The 24,115-nt window shown below is 42.2% G+C and overlaps 1 long non-coding RNA gene across 3 annotated transcripts in view; it reads right to left on the reverse strand.

Moving 5' to 3' along the window:
• Nucleotides 1-321: 321 nt before the first annotated feature.
• LOC149862887 (uncharacterized) overlaps nt 322-24,115 on the reverse strand; it is a 28,847-nt gene continuing 5,053 nt past the window's right edge. For 2 of the 3 annotated variants that reach the window (XR_016443002.1, XR_016443001.1), the window contains 5 exons: nt 17,782-19,392; nt 2,474-2,564; nt 1,741-1,813; nt 1,402-1,514; nt 322-509 (listed from right to left, as the gene is read on the reverse strand). This is a non-coding gene — a long non-coding RNA (uncharacterized LOC149862887). The remainder of the gene's footprint in view (nt 510-1,401; nt 1,515-1,740; nt 1,814-2,473; nt 2,565-17,781; nt 19,393-24,115) is intronic. The other variant, XR_016443003.1, reaches the window with a different exon arrangement.

Raw genomic sequence — 24,115 nt, forward strand, 5'->3', positions numbered from 1 at the left:
CTCATCCAGAAGGCAGGATACCAGGGTTTCACTGTTTGATCCAGTAAATGTTTTATTGTTTATGCAAAGTGGAAGAGCATCAACAGGAAGAGCACTTTGTGCCAGAATACCTGGTTAGTGTGCTCTCCTGAGAGACACTGAATCGGCATTGTCCACATCCCAGATGAGAGACCGTATCCTACATTCGACCGGGAGAAAAACAGAGGGGGAGGAGAGATTATGAAAAAACCACCACGACCGGAAGGTTTTCTTTATTGTAAGTGATGTAAAATGTAACACATCTTTATAGACTAAATGAAACTCTACATGTTTCATATTGGTGAGGAATTTTACAGACCCTGGCAGGGGAAGCAGCGTGACCACGTAGGTGAGCTCCCCAGGGTAATTGTCTCTGATATGTCCTCCATAGGAGGTCTATATTGAGCAGATTCTTTTTGGTATTGGGTGGTGGAACTGGAGTGTGCTCCATCCACTCCATACATTGACTTGGTATTGCAGTGCTTCCAGGACTGGTGCAAAAAAAAACAGAAAAAAAAAAATTTTTTACAGACCCTTACATGCAGATCAGCTGAAAAAACTGTTTGTACAGTCTTGTCTCTTGCCACAAGGCAGTTTCATTAGTTGTCCCAAAGGGAATATTTCTAGGTTAGACAAAGGAAGGACTGTACCCTGACTCATGTTAGGATAAAAAGAGGGAACTCTGCAGTACCTGTTGAACAGACCTGGCAAGGGACACTTTCCTTGAGCTCCCCAGTGCTAGGAGAACATTATATAGCCTACAGGCATAATACCTCCAGGCACTGGCACTTTAGTGGTATACCTCTTCCTCCTTGCCAGCACAGTTCAACCTGAGGCATTCATAAGGAATGCAACCTTTTGCTTTATTGGGGTTCTACGAAGGAAATAATGCTGCTACCTTTTCTTAGGCAAAATTCATGACCCCTGGCTGATTCTGCTTAAGGATATAAATTAACTAAAGATTAGATAAGGAGCCATGCAGTATGAACGGTGCTGTCTGGAATTTTGCCTGAGTGTGAGAATCACTCATATTCCTCTTGGGAAGTGCTGGTTGCTGTTACTTAATGACATCAACTATGGGCTTTCACTCCAGTGATTGCCTTGATATTGTGTCTGTTTTATAAAAGTGTAAGCTTGGCTAATGGTTACCATGCAGAAATCTGATAGTCCATGTTTTGTATCCTAACTATTTTGGCATCTGTTTTAACTATTCTAATGATATCAGTGTCTTCTGGTCATATAATAATATCTACCTATCATATAGCTCTTTAGATTAGTTGAACAGAAAGAGCATGGAAGTGGAGGTTAATGGCATTGCACCCGTTTTACTGATGGGAAAACTAAAGCATAAATAAATTAAATAACTTGCTCAAGTTCACATACCAAATCAATGGTGGAATTTGAAACAGAACTCAGGTCTCCTGAATCCCACAGCAGCACTCCATCTGCTAGGTCCCATTGCCTCTTCCACTCCTACAACTGTGGTGCCGTAACAACTGTGTATTTTAGCGGCATGAGGATGAAGTAGGAACAGTGGTAGGTGTCAAACAACAAGAAGTTCCCAAAAAACAAAACATTTGGTCATCAACAATCTTCCTAGTCACTCAGCAAAGCAAAGGAATTGGGTAAAAACATGAAGGATTTTGCAGCAAATCATGGAACGAACCAAGAAAATGGAAACTCATTTGAATCTGAATTTCTCATTTCTGCTGCCAAACTCACCCCATTCTTTAATCAACAGGGGCCTTGTTTCACAGTCAGCCATCAGAAGCTTTAGAAAGTAGTTCAAACAAATCTGTAATGGGAGAACCACAAAGGATGTCTTTGCCGTGGCTGTCCTAGAATATGTGATTTTATTGGGCAGGAGTTGCTTCACTGGTGTTTCTATAACATGGATATGCACAATAGTGCTATAGGATACTTTCGTTACTGAGGTCCTAGTTATATAAATACACATTTAATTAAAGCTAGTATTGTAGGCAATCCAGCACCAAGCTTCAACAACAGCACTGCTCCCCACCCTCATCTTTGTTGAGGTCAGGAATTAGTCCTAGAGGCAGGGTGTCTAAGCTTCTCAGTCAGTTAGAAGTCCAACTTTTTCCCCCTGATTTTCCACAACAGCCTTGGTGTTTGATTAGATTTTCAGCATCTAAGAAAATTCTTTCTTCCAGTTGTTGCTAACCTGAAAGGCCATTTCACTATTTCTGATAGCTATGCTTTTATCAGTAACAGTAAAAGAGAGGGGAAGGGGGAGGCAAAAGGAAGGAACCTGAGATCTGATTATTCTGAAAACTTTGAAGTTTCCTTCTTTGATGTTGCTATTTAAATAAACAAGAGCCTACTTTCAAGCTTTATCTTTCAGAGGTACACCATCATCATAAACATGAAAATCTTTCCATTGTTAGTCACTGAAAACACCTTCCACAACTGTGATTTAGGAACACTTGAAACTGACCTGCTGGGATGTGGATCACTCTAGTTTATCAGCCTGAAGTGCTTGTGAAGTGGGAAATAACATCATGGGCAGAGTTGTACTACAATGGTAACTGAACAAAAAAGGAAAAAGAAGAGGTCAGATCAAAACTGAGAATGGGTATACAGGCACAAATTTGCTAACAGCAGGGCTAGAGAGAAAACCAGAAAGATTCGAGTATGTGGCTGTTTATGTGAACTTTGGTTTCAGCCTCACATACAGTACTTTCCATGATAGCAATAAAATTACTTTTAGAGAAGTGTGTTACACTGGATAGCATTATGCTTAGCTGAATGACATGGACTGCGATCAGGAAAAAAGATTTTAACCAGATTTTACAGTGGAAAGAATGTTACTAAAGGCTCTAATGAAAATAAATGCCAAAGTGAAAGTAAATGCTTGTTTTACTCCATGCAGCACTCCACCTAAAATAACGATATTGAATTCCGTAGGCGCTGATAGAAGTGGTATTTTTCATTATTGGCCCCTGAAAAGCACTCTCTAGCCATGCCCTAACAGAAGTGTACAGCTGGCAGAGTGCTTTAGAAGTGCCCAATCACGCAACAAATTAACCCTCATTACATGAGGATTCAGATGAAGGTGCTCCAAAGCAGAACACCTTCATTAACTTCTGTAAGTCCCTGCATGTGAGCAGGGCTGGGCTGGTGCAGCCCAGCCCAGCCCCACTCCTGGTGCTGTCTGCAGGATGGGAGGGAGACAAGGGAAGGGAGCTGTGGGCTGGAGTTTGCCCAGCCTGAGCTGGAGTGGGAGAAGTAAACTGGAGCCCCCTGCCCACCCCTCAGGGGGAGCAGGGGGCTCCAGTCCACCCACCCCTCCTCTAGCTCAGGCTGGGCAAACCACAGCCCACAGCCTCCCTGCCCCCCATCTTCTCCCCCTTTCATCCTGCAGGCAGCACCAGAGCTGGGGACAGAGCCAACCTCAGCAGGGTGCAAGGCCTCGGGCAAATCACTCTGTGAGGGGCCCGGCCCCGATCCCATGTTACCTGGATACAAAGAAGCTGCTGTTGCCTCTGGCAGGAGTGGGCAGGGGGGGGGTTGTGAGTGGCAAGATGTGAAATCAGTGGTGGCAGCCCAGCTCTGCAGGGCCCCCCAATGTGTGGGGCCTGGGGCAGTCATCCTGATTCCACCCCCCTACCCCCGGGACAGCCCTGGCTGGGGAGAGGGTGGAGGTGCGGATAGGGGAGACAGGCTGCAGGCAGGCAGCTCTCCAGCTGGATTGGCTCCAAAGTAGAGCTTGATCAACCTCTTCCTCCCCACCCCGACACAACAGCAAATGTTTGTTGGGTCGGGGGGGGGGGGAGGTTGGTCTAACTCATGGTGCCTTCTGTAAAGTGCCATGAGTTCAACCAGGGAGCTGCATGTCTGTCAGCATCCTATCCTTAGTGTGGCTATAGGCAATTATTGCATACTTAATCTCTATACTGAGAGATGAAAGATAAAGTTTGAGGAAGGAACTAGAGCTAGACCTTCCTCTTGCTGGTCAGGTATGTTAACTAATATAGTAACTACCTTGCTCAGGGATCTATACACGAAGCAAGATTTTGACCTTTCTTCCACCATCTTCCTGAGCATAATGGGAAGAAGAGCAGGTTTACAAGTAGGCAAAGGGACTAAGCTGAAAGCACCACCCCCTTAAAACTCCAGCACACGTAGCCAAACCATATAGAAGGCAAATCAACTGGATGGTAGCACTACAGAGAAGGATCTGGGAGGCTTGGTAGATCACTGACTCAACATGAGACTGCAGATTTTGTGATGCATCAATAACAGCATTAGGTGCAAAACACAGAAGGTGATAGTGCCTCTCTACTCAGCATTCCTTAGACCTCATTTAGAGTATTGTGTGAAGTTTATGCGTCACATTTTGGACATGGAGAAATTAGGGAGGGTCCAGAGGCAGGTGACAAAAATGGCAAAGGATCTTGAAGGCAAGATGTACAAGGAGAGTTTGAAGGAATCAGCATGTTCAGTTTGAAGACAAAGCACTTAGGAGGGGACATGATATCATTCTCCAAAGGACTGCCATGAAGAAGAAGGAAAACACCTTTTCTCACTGGCGGCAGAGAGGAGGACAGGAACCAAAGACTCGAAGCTGCAGTAAAGTATGTTTAGAGTGGATATCAGGGAAAACTTTTGCACTGTCAGAATAGTGAGAAAGTAGAACAGACTGTCTGTGGAACTTGTGAAAGCTCCATCATCAGAGGTGTGACAGGGAACAGCTCTCAGGCCTGGATCTCCTGCTGGCCCACCCACCTGTCTCTGTGGGGCAGTCCACCCAGTGTCACCTGCCATGACCTGGATGTTTCCATAAACTAACAATGCAATGCAAGAAGCTGCCCATTCCCTGCCCCAATGCTAGGGGGTACTATCTGTGGATCTGACCTCCCCTATACCGCAGGCCATGCTTCACAGATGGCATCACAGTTCTTAACATCTCTGGCCCCACACTGGGCCCCATAATCCTCCAGTCTGGACCCCAACTGGATCCTTCCCATCAGGCGGCCTACTCCGCCCTCATACTGGGCTACTTAGCTCCCTGTATTCTTCCTCCTCTTGGGCATGGCCCCCCCCAGGACCTTTGGCCACACAGGTCCTGGCCTTACCTCCAAGGCCAATTGGAACCCCAGGCCCTCGGCTCTGGGCGTCCCTCATGGTGGGCCCTTTTGACCCTTCTAGTCCTGGCCCCAACATTGACCAGTCAAGGGTGTTTCAAGTCAGGATTCTGAGCCTCTAGCCCACTCTTTAACATGGGTTCACCTTCTTGGCCCTACTATAGGGTTACCCACCTGGTTGTGTGAGCTGGGGTTATTAAGGTACCCCAACCCACCTTTCACCGGGGTGGTAACTGGCCTGGTATTTCCTGAGAATTCCTGTGCCACTGGGAGCCCCCCAACCCTGGCAGGGTGCAGTTTTAGGTCTTGCCCCAGGACCAAGAGCCTCCTAGCCATCCCCATAAGCTCTTGCCCTTACCTCCTGGTTGTTCCTGCTTCAGGCGATGTTTCTATCCAGGCTGGCAGCAGCAGATTGCAGCCTGTGTATACTCGGGTCTCAAAATGGCTGCTGCCATCAGGCACCTGATGGATGCCTGACCCAACCCTTAAAGTGGCAGGAACCCAAAGGTGCACTGCCACAGGATGTGTTCAAGAACAGGTTGGACAGATATTGGTCAGGAATGATTTAGGCATAGCTATGTTCTACTATGGGTATGAGGCTGGGAGTGAATTTTTTTCCCTCCTGTTGCTACATGTTGCGGGGGGGGGGGATATGCTTTCCTCAGAGCCACTGGGTGTTGGCTGCAGTCAATGCTGGGAATTTTGACTGGTGTGTGCAAATTCTCCTACTGGAACATAGCCCTGGAGGTTCCTGCCTAGTGAACTTGTCTCTCTGCTCAGGGCCTGGCTGATTGCCATATTTGACACAGAAAATAATTTTACCCCATGGTCAGGTTGGTATGGGCTGTGGGGGGCTTTGCCTTCCCCTCTACTGAAGGGGTATGGCCCTCTTTCAGGGATTTCTTGAGCATATTTTAACAATCTTAGCAGCAGCAAGGTGTTGGCAGCTGTGGTCTCCTTGCTTGTGGCAGATTAGAGTGTTGTCTTGAATTGTGTCTGGGTTGACTGTGTAGTTTTGCTAGGTGTAGACAATGTATTTGTATAGGATGCTTTGGATAGGGATGTTCCTGCCTCAGGCAGGGTGTTGGACTAGATGATCTATGAAAGTCCCTTCTAGCCGTGCTTCTTTGATTCAGATGGAAAAGGTTTCAAAGAGCCACCTGCACTGGCTCTATCCCAAATGGGAATTCTGGGAGTGGAATTTACACAGATGACAGCAGAGAAGACAGAACTACTTCACAATCTCTGCTTGCACATGGTAATGAAGTTCATCAACAAATGGCAAGCTGTTGGTTTAGTCATGGTACAGAGTTTTAACTGTGTTTGAATGTGATGGTGAACAGCTAAACTAGGTGACATGAACTTTACCATAATTTAGCAGTCAGCATAGATCAGGACAAATTATTTTCAGCATCGCACCAACTACCCGTGATTTAGCCCTAAGCAACAAGGTGTAATGCTACACAGATAAGAGCACTGAACACAACTTGCATCTTCTTCCTTGTTTGCTAATTTATGGGCTATGTTGTATCAAACTAAAATGTGTTCAGATATGATACAAGTTTGCAATGTGACACAAGACTAGAAAGAACAAGCATAATACTGCAGGACAGTGAAAGACAAGCATCTGGCTAAACAATGATCTCAATCCACAACCTAATAAGGTCATATGATCAAACTTAGCAGTCCAGACAAGACTGAAACAAATTCAAGTTTGCATAATGGCTATGCATTGTATTCCTTATTTTCGTTAAATATCTGTTCTCAGCTGTCTGCTAAGGTCTAAAACAGGCCTACTAAACCATATTGGACATGCCAATCTTAATTGAGTAAAGCACTTAAGCATTTTGCTGATTAGTGGATGTTTAAGTACTTCAACTGAACTAGGGAACTTTAACTGATCTAGGGAGAGGTAGTTAGCCTCTAAGATGCCACCCTACCCTGCCTTCTGTTTAATGGAACTGGGCTTTCTCTCTTGTTCTCTGCTTGAATAGGACACAGCGCTTGAGGTTGAATGGTAAAGAGGACACAAGAAACAACAGGAAAAGGCTTGTTCAGGTAAGTAAGAAAGTCTGCCATTGAACCACAACCTTAGGAGTGGCAGACCAATGCTCTACCAGCTGAGCCATATATTTTGTTTTAAAGTTACTGTAAATCTAGGCTCTGTCCACATTTTGTAAGGTGGGAGGTGTGTTGCAGAACAACATGCTTAACTGAGAAATAAAGTTTGAATAACTGAAGATACTTTGGCCAAGGGAGCCTTTCTTCTCTAGCCCTTCACTTAAAAATGTACCCCTTAAAATTTTGTTTATATTTTTTAATTTTAAAAAGAAGCATTTCCAGAAAACAAAAGACATGTAAGTTAATGGAGGTAAAACACCAAAGATTTAGTCTGAAGAAGGAGAAAACTTGAAAGATCTCTGAAAATAAATTAATGAAAGCCAATAAATACAACATTTAGTTACCCTGTGCATTTGCTATGGTAAGTTAGGCTTGTATTTATTGGCACCAGAGCATGAAGTACAACAATAAAGAGTTTTATATTGCTCTATTTTGTATAAGTCAGTAGAGTTGTAAATATATGTTTAAACAAACTACATTTGAAATGATTGTGTGGGACATTTCCCATGTAACACTCTTTTTTGGCACTCTGATGCAGGAGGATTTAGATGATTGTGGCTTTTTAAAGAAAAAAATCCTCTATTTTTATAAACTCAGAAATCAATACTAAACTATCAGCATGCATTTTTAATTTACTGTATACTTCAAACATATATAATAGCTTAGTCTTATGTCACTTGTTATACAACAGTGTATTTCCCACAGAATGAGACTGCTTAATGGAAAAATTTGCATTAGATCATAACAGTGTATAAGACTGACAGTTTCAGAACCAGCTGGTATATGCAGAGAAAGATATAAAAGAATAATCAAGACAGGGACAAATGAGCGTGGCTCTCCAATGAGTAAAAGATGGAACTTACATAAACAATATCAGATAAAGAATCTGCATGAAATTCACCTCTGAGTAGAGGACCACAGTAAAAGATCTTTGTTCATGTTTTCTCATAATCACCACACTTACTATTTTACCAGCCATTACTATTTATTTTTCCCATCCTGGAAGGCATCTGGCATCATATTGAGGAATCATCCCTCACACAGAAGGTCACGAAGTACAAAGTGCAAGACTAATATGCACCAATATTCAGGTTGTGAGAAACTTCTTATGTAATTTCTAGCTCATGCATCTAGTTATGAGGCCCGAGTTCTCTCATACATACACCATCATGTACAGTACCAGTCAGGACATACTCATGATTTAACTGTCTACAATATGCAAGGCAGCAAGGTAACATGAGATAGTGACCTACTGTATGGGGATGAGCAATTCACCTCTTATCACATAATCATTTTAAACTGGTCTAGAACTGGTTTAACAAGGACCAGATTACAGGTCTACTCAGTATGATGTGTGACAAGTTCTATTCACTTCTGTGGGATCACAGATTCGATATAGCTCATGAACAAGGGCGGCAGAACTGGACTCTGAATGATTCAGTGCTGTACTTTATTCACAGATAAAGCATACTATGACTACCAAAATTAGGGCAGGCCTGGTATGCTCATGTTCGGATCCAACAAGAACCACCAGCCTGTTTATAGTATAAGCAGCAGCCTCTTCTTACTTTACAGCAAGAATAATAATAGCAGATGGATTGTCATGTGATTAGTGAAGTTCCTGGAAGGTTTAGTTAATATTGTATGAAAAACAGATTCAATGCTGCATCTCTCTGGAAACTATATGAGAACATTTTTGTAAATCAATATGGATAATACTCTGACAGTGAACTAAAACACAAAAGACACGTGTGAGGAAGAACAGCATCTCACAGTAACAGAGTAACATGAATAGGCATTAAAATGCTTGAAGTGTAGGTAACCTCAGGAAAAGGGAAAAGTGGCTATTTTAAGAGAAATCAAGGCATTAACCTTTATCAATTTAACTTGGTCACAAATCATACCGGAGCCAATTATGTCTAATGGAATACTAATTAAGCTAACACATTAATTAGCATGTTGTGAAATGGCTATATACAGAGCCAAACTTTACTTATTGAAACATGGAGACAAATTTTGGTCAAAAGTACAGACATCTTCCAAAGTACTGTAGGGACACAGCTGGGCATCCAGGGCCTAAGGAAAGCAATGATTTCTAGTTGCCACTGCAATCCCAATTGCAATTGCACAGTTACTGCCACCAACTACCTTCTTCACCCCACTCCCAAATCAGCACTTAAAGTGATTCCACTGTTCACTACTTGTTCAAACAGATCTGCTGTCAAGGTAGTAGCAACGTGGGCTGCTATTTTGTACATCAGTAATCCTGTGCATGGATTATTCCAGACAACAGCATTAGCATATTTTATTAATGTATTAATATAAGCCTATAGCATCTTAAAGGGATGCATACCCCAAAAATATGTAGAGCAATTCTATTTACCCTTTCATGCCTAAGTGGTACATAAATAACTGAAATTGCAGTTATTGGGATTCACACGTACGTTGGGATTTCATTTCTACCTGAATTGGAATTGCACTGCCCTAGGATTGCCCCACATGTACATTCACCAGAAATAAAACAGAGGAGTAGGAAATAGGCCTTCCACTTCATAGTACAGTAGTTTAATAGTTAGGATAATTGCCAAGGGAAAGGGAGACCCAGGTTCTAGGCATTCCTTAGCCAGAGATGTTTTGAGCCTAGGCCTTTTGCTTCCCAGCAAGTGCTCTAACCACTGAGCCATAACCTATGCACTGTCAAGAGTGCCCTTCAGCCCTCCCACTCCTCCTCCACCTAACACTTACTAGTCATGGTTTTCCCAAGACTCATGTTTTGGGACTTGTTCAGTGTTATACACTTGACTGGGTTATTCAGTAGGGAAGTGTGGGGCAAGCACAGTTATACTTAATCCCAAACTATGTGAAGTAACAAAAACTGTGGTTATGTGGCTGCACTAGTGCCACTTAAATGCAGGAAGTGGAACTAGAATCTGGCACCAAATGTTAATCCTTAGGACATGTCCTTAAATGACCTAGACATTAGAGAGCAAAGGCTTAAGGAGAGGCCACTTCCTGGGTTCTGGCAAGGAAGACAGGACTGAAGCAGGCCAATCCTTGCACTTTGGGATGCAGGCTCTTTATTAGGTGCCCATTTGGCCTTCCAGAATGTGTTCCATGAAAATAAAGTGAGACAAGTGACAGGCAAGCAGCTCTATGTTATATTCCAATCTCTAACTAACGTTACAGTAAATTTAAGTAAAGTTTCCTAACAGCTTGCTTCCAAAAAGGATGTGTTGTCAGTGATTAAATATGGAATAGGGTCTTTCATGACTGCTACATTCCTCGAAGTTTTCAACCTGTTTATTCAACCTGTCAGTGATTACCACAGAACAGTGATTTTCAATCTGGGTGCCATGGCCTTGAGATCCTTTCAACAGTGCCACAGTGTACCACATAACGTTAGCACTGTTAAGTGGGCACACAAAATTCACAAGATAACCCCAGAGATTTCACACAGGAATCCATAGTGTTAAATACATTCTGACCTGCTGTGGTCTTTCTGAGTTCTTCACAACAAAACAATTGCTTCATTATTTTTCTTTACTTAAAAAGACTGAAAACTAAGAGCTGGGACTCTCTGAGGGGGGCCATGGGTTTAACAAGGGGTACCTTGAGTCTAAAAAGGATGATAATCATTGGCATACAGTCACATGGTATGAAGAACTATTTCCACACAATAGCCAGTTAGGTCTCTGATAACCTGTTGGGTTCTTTGGATATCCTCTCCCTTGTCCATTTCCAGCTGTACTTGGAAGAACAGGGAGAAGAATGGACATTTCTGTAATCATATTAAATTATTCCTACACAAATTTTATATCAGCAACGTTACTTTTACTAGGCAAAAATGAGCATGCTATTGTGCATATTAGAGAGCATGCTATCTTGCATATAGCTGCACAGAATTTTTATTTACTTATATAAGTATATATAATCAGGTTACTTGAACATAAAAAGCTTCTAAAAATATATGGTACCCACATATAGAATGAAATCAAGGTAACAAGCCCAGAGTTTGAACTAGGAGAAGAAAGAACTTCTCTTTTTTCTTTATAAACTAAATAACATCACAAAAATATTATTCAGACATCCCTCATTACTCATCTTACACAGCACAGTCTGAAGGATAACACTGAAGGACAGCATTGAGAGAGCAGAGATCAAGGCTAGAACATGTCCTACAATAATGAATTATGGAAGATGCTGAGCAAGACTCATTCAGTTACACAAGAGTAAAACCACAGTAACTCCTTTATTTCATTGGGGTTACTTTCATGTTACTAACATCAAAGTTTGGCCAACTCTCTCATTTCCTCAAGTTCAGGGATTCATCTTCACACGGTAACTGATTCTGTTCAAACAAGTATGTACGTTATTGACTAATAACTGTCAAGCACAACTTGGCTCTATCAGCCAGTAAGCAAAACCACCAGCCCTGGCAAGGTGAATAATTCTTCCCAGTGGCAGAGTTTTCTTGTATTGATTCATAAGCAAAGGATTAAAAACAACAGAAAACAAAAACAAATAACAAAAAAGCCAAGCTATTCAGAGCACCAGATCCCAACTGCCAGAAGTATGCCCAGTTTCATAGCCATCTCGGAGGAGAAAGAAGTGCATTCGACCTGCCTTGTAGCTGCTGCTCCTGTTCTCCCCCACACTCAACCCTATAACAGACAACAGTTCCAGTTAACCTCCCTTCCACCAGGGTGTCTGAAAAACCTTCAGACCTTGTCACAAACCAACAGGTTTTTTTACTGTTAGTGAATTCTAGATTTTTATCTGACAGAGCTGTTTCTCTCAAGAAAGTTTGTTGATCAGCTTTTAGAATAATTTTTTTTGGTAACCATAATAGACTGAATTAGTTACAGACCACAAGGGAGGAAAACAAATTGTTAGAAGCTGAGCAACTTTTAAAATGCTGTGCTCAGCTCTGCATGTTGTGATCTATGGCTTAAAGAAATCCACTTACCTTTTGTATGTTTTTCATAGTTTGCCTTACTGCTTCAGCTAATTGATTTCAGTGGACTTTGACATGGAAATACCTCCCTCACAGGCTTGTTTCTTCTAACTGATCGTGCAATAAGGCCATTATGAATTGAAATGTCACATCATTGCCATTTCCATAGAAACAGATTACTGTATCACAAACAAAGCCATTGAGAGAGCCTGGCTATCTCAAGGAAATGGAGCATGGAGTCACCACCTCACTTAAGTAACTGGTTTTCAGCTGTAACTAACAGCAGGATAGGATGTCCCTATTACTGAGTCATAAATTTCTGATCAAGGTCTTCTACTCAGAGAGCTTAAAAAGACGCAGCCCATAGGTTCCTACTAACTGATGATGATCTTCTCTTTCCCAGTAGAACATGGGACTCTGTGCAGAAAAGGAGAACATGGAGAAAACAGAGGGAGAATATGGGGAAAATAAAACTTAATATGATTGTCTTACTTATATGGGTCCTCTCATGAGTTTTCCGATCCACTTTAAAAACTGAGGGCTGGGCTCTGGACTTTCAGTGGATTAAAGACAGTGCTGGATTTCCTCATCCTAAGGACAAGAAACTTCTTGGGCTGAGCTGTCTTAAGGCTGCTTGGAATTCTAGTATTTCACACCATTACCCAAAGATACTTCAGACAGCTAAGAATTGCCAAGGTACAGCCACATTTTTCCCATGGCCATAACATTTAAGGCACTGGCCAGTTTGGAGAGTCAAAGAACCCTTTGGTGACTTTATACTATCAGGCAGAGAACTCTTCCAGTGGCTACATCCATTGGTGAGGATATGGACACCAACACTGATGGAGTGGCACCAAAAGACTACAGGTGAAATGTTTGAGGCTAGATCTCTTAACAGCCATGTAGATACTCATTTTCCAGACAAGGAAAAGAATCTTAGACAAAATTAGGACTAAAACTCAGATGTTCTAGCTCCAAACTTGTGTTTGGAGGAGAAAGAAGTGTAGAATGTAAAGCATCAGAAAGAAGAAAACCAGGCAAACACCAGTTGGGAGAGAAGAGAAAAGTTAGCACTGAAATGAAACCCTTACAAAAGGAGCATGAGTGGGAGTGAAGCTGTCCCACTGGGAGAGAAAAATGTCTTTCAGGAAAAAATAATATGGCCTTAGAAAAAATCTGAGGCAGACTTATAAGTGCTTCTCTTCCCCCGCCTAGTTTCCTTTATTCCTCCCACTCATTGGGTCAAATTACATGGTGGAACCTGCAGAAGCCAATTTGGCTTCCCGCATCTCTAGTTTCAGTCACATCTAATAGAACCACTTTGAAGTGCAGACATTTACTGACATAATGTATCATTCAAATACACGTCCACAGTCTACACAGATCAAGCCTAGATAAGTAAGTACATAGCAAGTCGTCCTGTTTCACGCATTTAATCTTTGTGGTGATATCTACTTGTTATTTAAAAAATGATAAACTTTTAGTTGTGAATCCATATTACACAAAGACAGCCTGACACTCTGTTGCTTTACATATACCTTGCAAGGCTTGACTGTGGGTGTAAAACATCATGAGGTTAGGAATTCCCTGCTCATTGTAAAGTGTACTAAAAGGTCCAATTTTGCATACCAGTGGAAGTTGTAACAGGATTTGAATGACCATATGGGTTGGAGAGGAAACAAGTGTTCCATGTTTCTATGGATAAGTGGACTGACCCATTCAAAGAGGAAAAGGGACAGATGGGTTAGAAATAAAATTACATATTTTTAGTACTGGGGACTTTTTAATATGGTTTTCCACACTGCTGATGAAAATTACATGATTAGTATTGCATCTTCATTCTTCATTGTACCCACGTCCCATTTAATCTTAATCCACTCTACCAGTTCGAATCCTGCCCCAACAGCAAGTAATTACCACATGACAGCTGTTTGTTGGCTTATGCAAATAAGTGTTTGGCATCAGGCCAGTTCACAGTGGACCGACCTCCACATCACAAAAACACCATTATAACTGGAATGCTTACTGGCAGTCCTAGAGGATAGATCGAGTAAATAGTCAATAGACTGAACTAAAGTCACCCTTGGGGGGGGCCACTCCACATCAGACGAGACATATTTTCAGGGCACAGTAGGAAAACTTATATTACCACAACCCACACTGCATCTGATCTGTGGATACATAGAAGACTTCAGTTTTGGGGGCTTTCAATCTGGCACATTTCACAAACACTCAATTAACTTGTAAAGTTTAAATAAACAGACCATGAGATTGTAACTTACTTACTGAAGGGAGGGCAACACAAGAAGCTGGCAAAAACGTTCTTACAAGGAGGTCTCTGGTAATCAGCATTAAGACTTACAAGACTTACAGAACCTTATGAGGAAAATGAATTGCTTTTCTTTAAATAATTCCTTTCATATGTTTTCTCTGGCTTGAAAGACTAGGTTTAAAATGGGGACCTATATGCAAAATGGATTCACATCCTTTAAAATTTATATTAGTATTCCAAACCAGCGTAATAAGGACTTATTAGTCCACAAAATGTCTTCTATTAACAGCCTCTATGATGCTGCTATCAAACTACTGATTCAATAATTTAATACAAATACAGAAAGACAATTTAGCTACTGATAGCAAATATTGCCAAGCCTTGTTTGGAACACAACTGGATAATTAAACTTCCTAACAAGACTGAGGTTACTGATGACTAAGGGATATGGTTCTGCAGTTAATTAGTAATGGCTCATTTATAAAGAAAAACTTGGCGGGGAAAGCAGCCTTTATGCAAACTATTTTAAACTATAAATTGGTCCATGGATGTGCTACCTATTGGTTTTGTAGGTCTTTATCTTCATAATACGGGCCTTGAAATATTTTTTCACTTGCTTCTGAAACTGATAAATGCTCTCTGATTTATATAATGAGATCCCTTATGACAGAAATGAAATTCTGACCTAGATTTCAGTGGCTTGCAAAGCTATGTTGATGCATCCTTAGGATGACTCTATTTACTCTTTTAAGTCATAGATAATCTATAAATTAAGGAGGGACACATGCATCCTTTCCAGCTGAAATGCATTCATTTCAGCTTTGCTGTCCTGGCTTGCCTTTGTTTTGTGTTTCAGCATAAATAAACTTTTGAGACAATATAAACTTGGTTCAGCTTTGACAGACAACTTTGTGAGGGAAGGCCTGATCTTGAGAACACTTACAGCCTCCAAAAATTTGGGTCAGATTATCCTTGTATATCTTATAGTACCTAGAAGTTCTACCTAAATTTAGGCTCCAGTGTGCCAGTCACTGCCCATGTACCTAATAAAAGATGGAACCTGGTCCCAGAGCTTAAGGATCAGATAAAAATTGCTATGATGGGAAACTGTGGCAAACATTTTATGGAAGAGATGTTTAGATATTGTCATCAATGGCCAACCTCTGCTCCCAGTGAAGACGGGGCTGTAGGGCTGGAGGTTTTAGGGATCTGACCACTTCCTGTTAAACTATAGATGTGACTAGGTTTTCCTATTGGCAAATGTTTGCCACAGAAGATAGTAAGTTGTTCACTTTTCAACGCAAGAAGTTACCTACAGTTCATGATTTCTGTGTCGACATACTAAAGCATTTGTCATCATTGCCTGTCCTCTGAGACCTTTCTACGCTGTTGCACTTATTTTCAGCAGTGCTATCATATTTCGTTTAGGCCTGTCCTTGAGGAAATACAAGAGTTTTCCCCATCTTATCTACTGCAAATAGCTGTATATTTTCCTTATATCAAGACCTATTTAATGACCAATTTGAGATGGAAGCTTAACAAAGTCCAGTCAGGTCTCATCCAAAAGAGACAGGTTTCTGTGGAGCTAACAGAGACTGATGAGATACAGTGAGCTGGTGCAGAGCTCAGAATTCTCCTGATGTTTCAACTAAAATTAAGAAGCAAGGTTAGGCATTGTATATTTTCACATCAAAAATCTTCTCCATTCTCCCACATCTCCCTTTTACTTCAGTTTTGCCACAAGCTCTTAATCTCTATTTATTTGTATTTATAGGAAAAATGAATCAATTATCACATGTTAATTATGTCATTTTCTGAATTAACAATATTTTATATTTCCATTGCAGCACTGTTCCACGTGCCCAGCCAGGAGTTTTAGATGCAGGTTATGGTAAACTACCTTTTCACAACCATTTATGAAAAATACCTTTCATCAGTTTGCTATCTACATAGCTGTAAATACGCTGCAGAACCAACAGGAGCTGTCATTTGACTGATGCTTCCCTGGAATAGATTTTGACCAATTAGGTTAAATATGCAGGCCCAATTTGGCATGGGTCTTAACTACTTGCTTAACTTTAAAGCCTGTGTGTGGTCTCACAGAAGTCCATTACCTCCTGAGATTAGTCTCACTGAAATGAATGAGACAAGGGGTTCAACTTGATGACTCTTGAGGTCCCTTCCAACCCTATGATTCTATGGCTGCGTGAAGCCTGTGAAAGTTGAAGCATCCAGGCTACTTATGCTTCCAGAGTTAAGGCTGGATTCATGTGCCCCATGGACTGGAGCATAAATGCAGCATATTACTGCAAGCTTGAAAGGCAAGGGATCAACTCTTAATTCTAGCAACTTTCTTGAAAACTCAAACTTACTTCTGCTTTGCAATGTATTCTGATGGGAACTGATTTTGTTTTTCCAACTGTAAGGAAGACAGCTTCCTTTTGATGATTACATCTTCAAAAATTACAGCAGATTTAGTAATTTACTCTTCTTTGTAATCAGCAATTTGATTATCATATAAAATTATAAATTTACTTTGAGGGGCTGAGTCTACCACCCTAATGCACACTGAGCCCAAATCTACATAGTAAACATATCATGCCTGGCAGCAGCAGCTGCTGCACAAACTACCCCCTAAAAGGAGTCTAACTGCGTCTGAAATGTGTCCTGGGTAGGCTGATTAGCACAGAAGTGGGCTAACTGGCCCTATTGCTCAGCAGTGCTAATCAGCCAGCCCAAAGTGCTGTGTGAATGTGGCTCTACTGCCTTCAGTTTAAAAGTCAGCCCATGCAGAGCTGCAATGTGCCACATAGAGATGACATGGGGGTTCAGTGAAAAATGGTTGTGCTATACAAGTTTAGCTTTTTTACTTATAATGGCATGAGGACAGGCACACAGATAATTACCACAGAGCTGACACCACTGAGTCCCTGCTACCTTTTTACTCCCTGTAAGTTGTTTGTCTGTACTCCAAGTAGCTCTACATTCCTTTAGCCATTCCATTCATGCCAGCTGGACTAACTTCAGAAGGAAGCTTTGATTTACAGGAGTAAAACTGGGGAACATGAGTTAACACTAAACAGTATGTTGAGAAGCCAAGTATTAAACTGTCATAATGTTTAGGGACATGGATCCTGGCTATCTGGTAGACTGTCTCCCTTGTGCTACTGTCCCAGAAACCATACTTGAACTATGTGCTCTTGTGTATAAAAAGAGGAGGGACTGGCAGCAAACATTTCTTAGGGAAGAGATCTTGGCTTGGAACTTGCTTTCCCTTTTAACTGACTGAGGTAGAGAGCGTGGAAACTGACCTCAATTATCTGATGGACATTAAGCTTTTGTCACTTCATGGTTGTTTCCTGGAGTCTAGGGAGCTCTTTGCACAAAGGTGCCTGTAATATCAGTTCCAGCAGTTTTGGTCTGTTTCTGTTTTGACCATTTGCTGCCCATAGACTTATTCATGAAATTGCTCATAATCAAACCAACTGTTGTCATTCCTTTCTTGGTCTAAGCAGAGCTGTGATGCACTTCAGTCAGCCTTTTGATAAGAGATCATCTGCCAGAAGGATAGCCTGTGTGCCACGTGAGTGCTGACTGAACTCTTTGGCTCTTTGTTAATCTCCACCTGTGTTAGTACCAGTAGTACCAGTATTTTAACTGATTCTTGAAAGCTTCTTTCCAGTCATCCTGTGTTGTACTCATTCAGCCTTCTGTGCAGAACACTTGATTGGTACAGTCATCTCCTCATTTCAGGGTTGTTCCATTGTACAGCGAGCTTCAGTTCAGTCAGGTTCCTTTATCAATAAGTACGTGTCCTACATATCCATTCTTGATCATCCTTGGCATTTGTTGCAGTTCTATTTAAGTTTCATTTCTTTCATATTCTCCCTTATGTTATGTGTCCTTTCACTGTAGTATTGATCAGCAGATCATTAATAATTGCTTTACCACATCCATTTCTTCAAAGGTACCAGGACTGATGCTTTGATATACCTCAAGTGGAAATCTGAAAGGTATGCCTACCAAAAAGTTATGCTGAAGGTGCACAGACTTTCCATATCACTGGAATTGACAAAGTCTTTCACTTGCATTCACAGTAAAAAATATGGGGGCTGAGAGGTGTCATAGTAGCTGATGCTGGGCAATTTTTTTTTTTTTGGTAATGTTTTTATTCTTTGGAAATGCAGTTGTAGGGTGTTAGAAAGGAAAATGACACAATGTTTTGTTGAAAATATGCCCTCAAACATAATGAAAACAGAGATATGAAGGCGTGGGTGTGAATTTAGTGGCCCTCCTTTTACCAAAGAGTCTTGTTGTCAAGACATTCAGCTGAGATGATGGGGAGAGAGGTTGAAACCCACTCAGGTAGAGGGAATTTAAACCAACATCACTCACTTTCCAAGCTACTGTGCCCTAACCACCCGGCTGTGAAGCCATTCCCTCTCCTGCACATATTCTGGCTCATTCAACATACAATAGTCCATGCACAGGGTCAACAGGAACAACTGAGAGTCCCTATGCCAAAAATGCACTAATTTTGGCCACAGCTGAGATGCTTTCTGTTTTCCCCAAGTAATTATAAAGAGAGAGAAAGTATTTATTCTGTGAAGGGGGAGCTTGGGTGATTATGCTGTTTGGGCTTGGAGACAGATACTAGGAGGATGTTCCTGGTGCACGGAGGGCACATGCTCCACACACACTGCCTCTGAAGCCAGCTTATAGCTTCTCTGGGCATACGTGAAATGTAGTGGTAGACAGTGTATATAAAGTGTATGTAAAGCAAGTCTTACAGAAACACTCCCTCACACCGCACTGAGACATCTGTGTTTTCAGCTACCCTTTTTCTTAAGTGTAGAGAAATCCACATTGCACAAGCTGTGCCGAAGTCAAACATGCAGCATTTCCTGGATCAGATAGGCACACTGTAAGAAATGTAGATAAATGGTTTTAGAAAGTTAGTACAGTCTGTGTGTGTAAAATGTAACAGTAACTTTGGAATGAAGTTTCAGCTGCATAGTCAAATGTTAAAGGCCATTTGGCAGTTCGTAAAGGGCTATTAGAATAGGGTATAATAAACATTGCTATTAACTTCAGCACACTCAAAATTCAAGTGATCAGGAAGGACTATAAGTCTTTTAAACTACCCAATAATACTCAGCCCCATTTAAGTAGAACCACAATAAAAATATTGATATACAGTATGGTCAAAGAGCCGTGGATAATAGTTTGAAGTACTTTCTTTTCCAACTGCACTTGCATCTTCTGTACATGAACATTGTAGAACAAAATAGTCCATCATAAAGTACCTATCAAAAGACAGAAGCAAAGATCTACTACAGAACAGGAACCTACCATTCCATCTATACAGAAAATATTTTTATGTATGGAAATCATTATTGCTTTCTGGGCCTCTGCTCTTCAGAGTACATCTAAAGGCACAGACTGAAGTGACAATTTTTGCCTAATCTGGCTCCTGAAAGCACCCTACAGCCATGACTAAACACAAGTGCACAGCTCCAGAGCACTTTAAAAGGGCCTGATGCTGTACCAATCTGAACCCTCATTGCATGAGGATTCAGGTGAAGACACTCCAAAACAGAGTGCCTTCAGTAATATCTGTCTACTCACACTGCTCCTGGTGCTGCCTTCAGAATTGGGGGGGAGGGAGGAAGGGAGTAGAGGGAGTTTGGTCCAGGAATTTCCCAGCCAGTGCTGGAGAGTGTGGAGGGTGGACTGAATGTCCCAGTACTGGCTGGAAAAAATCCCAGACCAAACTCCCTCTATTCCTTTCCTCCCTCCAGCCCAAAATTCCCTCTACTCCCTTCTAACCCTCTGTAACAGGGAGCCTTCCCTGGGCCAATTTCCCTGTGGCCCACCCACCTGTTTCTGGGCCAACTGCCTGCCTTCTCACCCACCATGCCTTGATGTTAATTAAGCGAGAGGCTCCCCATTTCCTTGCCCTGATGCCAGGGGGCACTATCTGCAGCTCTGTACCTCCCCTATACCGCAGCCCATGTCTCGCAAATGGCATCCACTGATGTTATTCTCACCGGCCCCACACTGGGCCCCAGAATCCTCAGTTCAGACCCCAACTGTATCCCTCCACTCAGGCGGCCTACCCCGCCCTCATTCAGGCTACCTAGCTCCCTGAACCATTTCCTCTCTCGGGCACAGTCCCCCTGGGACCTTTGGCCACACAGACCCTGGCCTCGCCTCCAAGGCCAGTCGGAAACCCCAGGCCCTCCTAGCTCTGGGCATCCCTCGCAGTGGGCCCTTGGCCCTTTTGACCATTCTGGTCCTAGCCCCAGCATTGACCAGTCGAGGGTACTCTAAAATCAGGCCTCTGAGCCTCTAGCCCCACTCTTGCTCCTGGATCTGCTTTTTGGCCCTATTAGCAGGTGACCTACCCAGTTGTGGGGGCTAGGGTTAAGGCTAGGGGTGGTAACTGGCCTGGCATTTCCTGGGGGGCTCCCGCGCCACTGAGAGCCCCATCAGGCCACCCACTCCCAGCAGGGTGCAGTTTTAGGTCATGCCCAAGACCTGGAGCCTCCTAACCATCCCCTACAGCTCCTCCCTTACCTCCAGGTTGTTATGGAGCCTCACAGACAGGCGATGTTGCTACCTGGGGTGCCAGCAGTGAATTGCCCTGTTTATATGGGCGGCCAGAGCTCTAAAATGGCAGCCGCAATTAAGCACCTGCTGGCTACTTGGCCCCAGGTCACAAACAGTGCCCTGCCACACCCTCCCACTCTGAAGACAGAGCTGGGGCTGGGAGGGGTGAGGAGCAGAGTTAGGGGACACCAGCTGCAAACACACAGCTGCTCATCCCCCAATCCCTGGGCTCCAACAGTGAACATTTGTTGAATCCAGGAGATTGCTGTAACTCAGAGTGCTTCCTGCGAAGCACTATGAGTTACAGCAGGGAGCTGTACATCTATCTGTACCTTAAGACTAAAGTTGTGTGAGAGGAAATCCACCACACTGGCAAAAAAGCAATTCTTTGTATAAAGATAAATAGTTCATAAGTGTGATTGTAAAATTACAGAAAATAATCTCTGATTCTTTCTGTATTCTCTCTCTTGAGCTCTTTTGGGCATGTCCCAGGCTGTTACTAAGCTCATTTTTTCTTTTCGTGGCTGCCAACTAGTCCTTTTCCCATCACCTATGCCATCACATTTCTGCTTCTGGACAATTGCTCACTGGGATCCTACTGACATTTTCACTTTTGCTAGTTGCTTTGAGGATTTCCCTCACTTTATCCTGCCCCACACCTTTTGGCTGATAGATTTGGGTGTGAAGGGCATGTTTCATGATACTTCTAGTTAAAAAGGTTTCTATTTACTCACAAAGGGACAAAGAAGCTAGTGCTAACTTTCATCTGGCAAGATTCCATATATCCATCAACATTTTAAGCAAAATGGAGGCTACAGGCCTCATGTAATCATATGAGGTGAACCCACAGTGCCTAAAGCAACGGTATGGTCTAAAGGAATAAATGTGAGATATGGAATCAGGTACTTCTGAATCCTAAGCCACTGCCTTGTGTGTGGTCTTGGAAACATCATCTCTGTATCTCTGTTACTGAAAAAAGGGCAACATTTCAATAACTATATCATGGTGAAGGTCCTAAATCCTGTACTTAACTCAGACAAAGCTTGCCTTGACTTAGTCAGAGTTCTGCCTAAGAAAGGCAATCAAGACAGCACAGAGCCTGTAGAATTAAATACAGCATCAGATGAGGATACTGATTGTTTGCTAGCAGGCTGCTCGCAGATACATATATTCTATAATGAATAATGAGACAGCGCTTTTTCTCTCCAGCCTCACAAAAAAACCAGAATTTGTTAGGAGTTTCATCTGAATGTTTACAGCCTTCTCTGGAAATTCCTTTGACTTCAATGGATTTAATACTTACAGAGAATTAAGGCCTTAAATTATATAGCACCTCTGATAAGTTTTAAGAATCAGCAACAAACCACAAACTGGCAGCATTTGCAGATGCCCTAAAAGTGATATTATATTCTTTATGTTCCTCTAAATCAGAGCCACCAAAATTCTTTAAATGATGTTGGCACTGCAGGCCTATCAGTATTAAATCTTCATTTATGGGCACATAAATGTGTATTTCATTTCTTGTCACATTTAGCATCTGTAATGATTTCTCATATACACATCTTTCAACCACCATTATAATTACGTTCTGCCACTTTTTCTATCCATTCAACTTTATCGCAACATTAATAGTTTAAAAATAATGATGTTTACTGGACTGTAGATTTTGATTTATTAGGAGCTAGCAATGGCTCTTAACAAGCAGTGTAGAAACCAAGCATACTCAAATGAATGCAATCTCTCTCAAACTAATTAACATCTTTGCCTACCTGGAAGCAAGTATTTCCATTACAATGATCAGAAAATCTTTTTGTTGCTTATGTTTTATTTCTTTAAAATAAATCTAACGCTAAATAAAAGCAGAAAATGTCAGTGATTCCCTCTGTTCTTTCACACAATACTTTAGTTCATTTTAGTTATCTCTCTACTTCCTCAGAACAAATAGATTTCTCCAGCTTTCTTAGATGTAAACCCCTTAAATTCCCTGATAGTCTTTCTGCATGTCCATTTCTTATCCCAGATTAGTATTATTCCTTCATTCCTTCAGGTGTTAGTGGTTAAAGAGACACTGCCAAGCACTGTAAGCAGAAAGAAAAATTGGGATAAGAGAGCAAAATGTGGCTTTTATGCCAGTAAATCATTTTTTACATTCTCAAAGTTATGGTTGCTATTAAAAAGGAAAAGGGAAAAAACCCACCACAAAACACTTTTAAGACTAATTTTGTTTCTGTCCTTAGTTTATTGGTCCATTTGCATGTACAATCCTCTGATTTTTAGATATACTTGTAATAAATCCATGTGCAAATTACCCGTAATTATGAGCATCTAAGCCACTTAAAGATTAAGCACTTATATGGACTTATATGGAATAATTAGAATTCAGAGATAATACAAAAATGAATGGAATCATTTAGGATGCCTCCAGAAGTTTAGGGCCCCACTCTACCTCATAGCACTTTACATAAAGCACCATAGGTCCCTTCCAGCCTCTAACATCTATGAAACTATGAGTTAGAGCCTTCCCCACCACTACTGTCAGCCCAACAGATATTGGGTCAGGGGGACAGGCGGAGGGCTGGAGCCTGTCTGCACCAGCCCTGGTCAGCCAGGTGGGGTGAGGGAGCAGCAGCTTGGAGCTTCTGGCTGCATTGAATGGCCAGAGCTGAGGGAGGGGGCAGGGTGGAATAGTGTTCCTTTGCTGTATGGACCCAGCCCAGCTCCCCCCAGTACCCCAGCCAGGGTAGCTGGGAGGGGAGCCATAAGGCAAGGGGGCTCCATTCCACCCCACTCCCCCACTCACTCAGCTCTGGCCATTTAAAGTAGTCAGCAGCTCCATTCTGGCTGCTCGCTTCCCCTCCACCTCCTCCCCACGCTGACAGCCCCAAGGGTGTGAGCACTAGGCCTGTCTGAAGCAGCAAGTATTTGCTTCAGATTCAGATTAAGCTGATTCAGAGGGACAGTGATTCAATTCAGTGATTTGAATCAATGTCCTGATTCGATTCGGGCGATCTGGATTTGGAGATTCGGCTGTAT

This window comes from Crocodylus siamensis, chromosome 6 (genome assembly GCF_052110815.1).
Source record: "Crocodylus siamensis isolate JL-2025a chromosome 6, ASM5211081v1, whole genome shotgun sequence".
Classification (NCBI taxonomy): domain Eukaryota; kingdom Metazoa; phylum Chordata; order Crocodylia; family Crocodylidae; genus Crocodylus; species Crocodylus siamensis.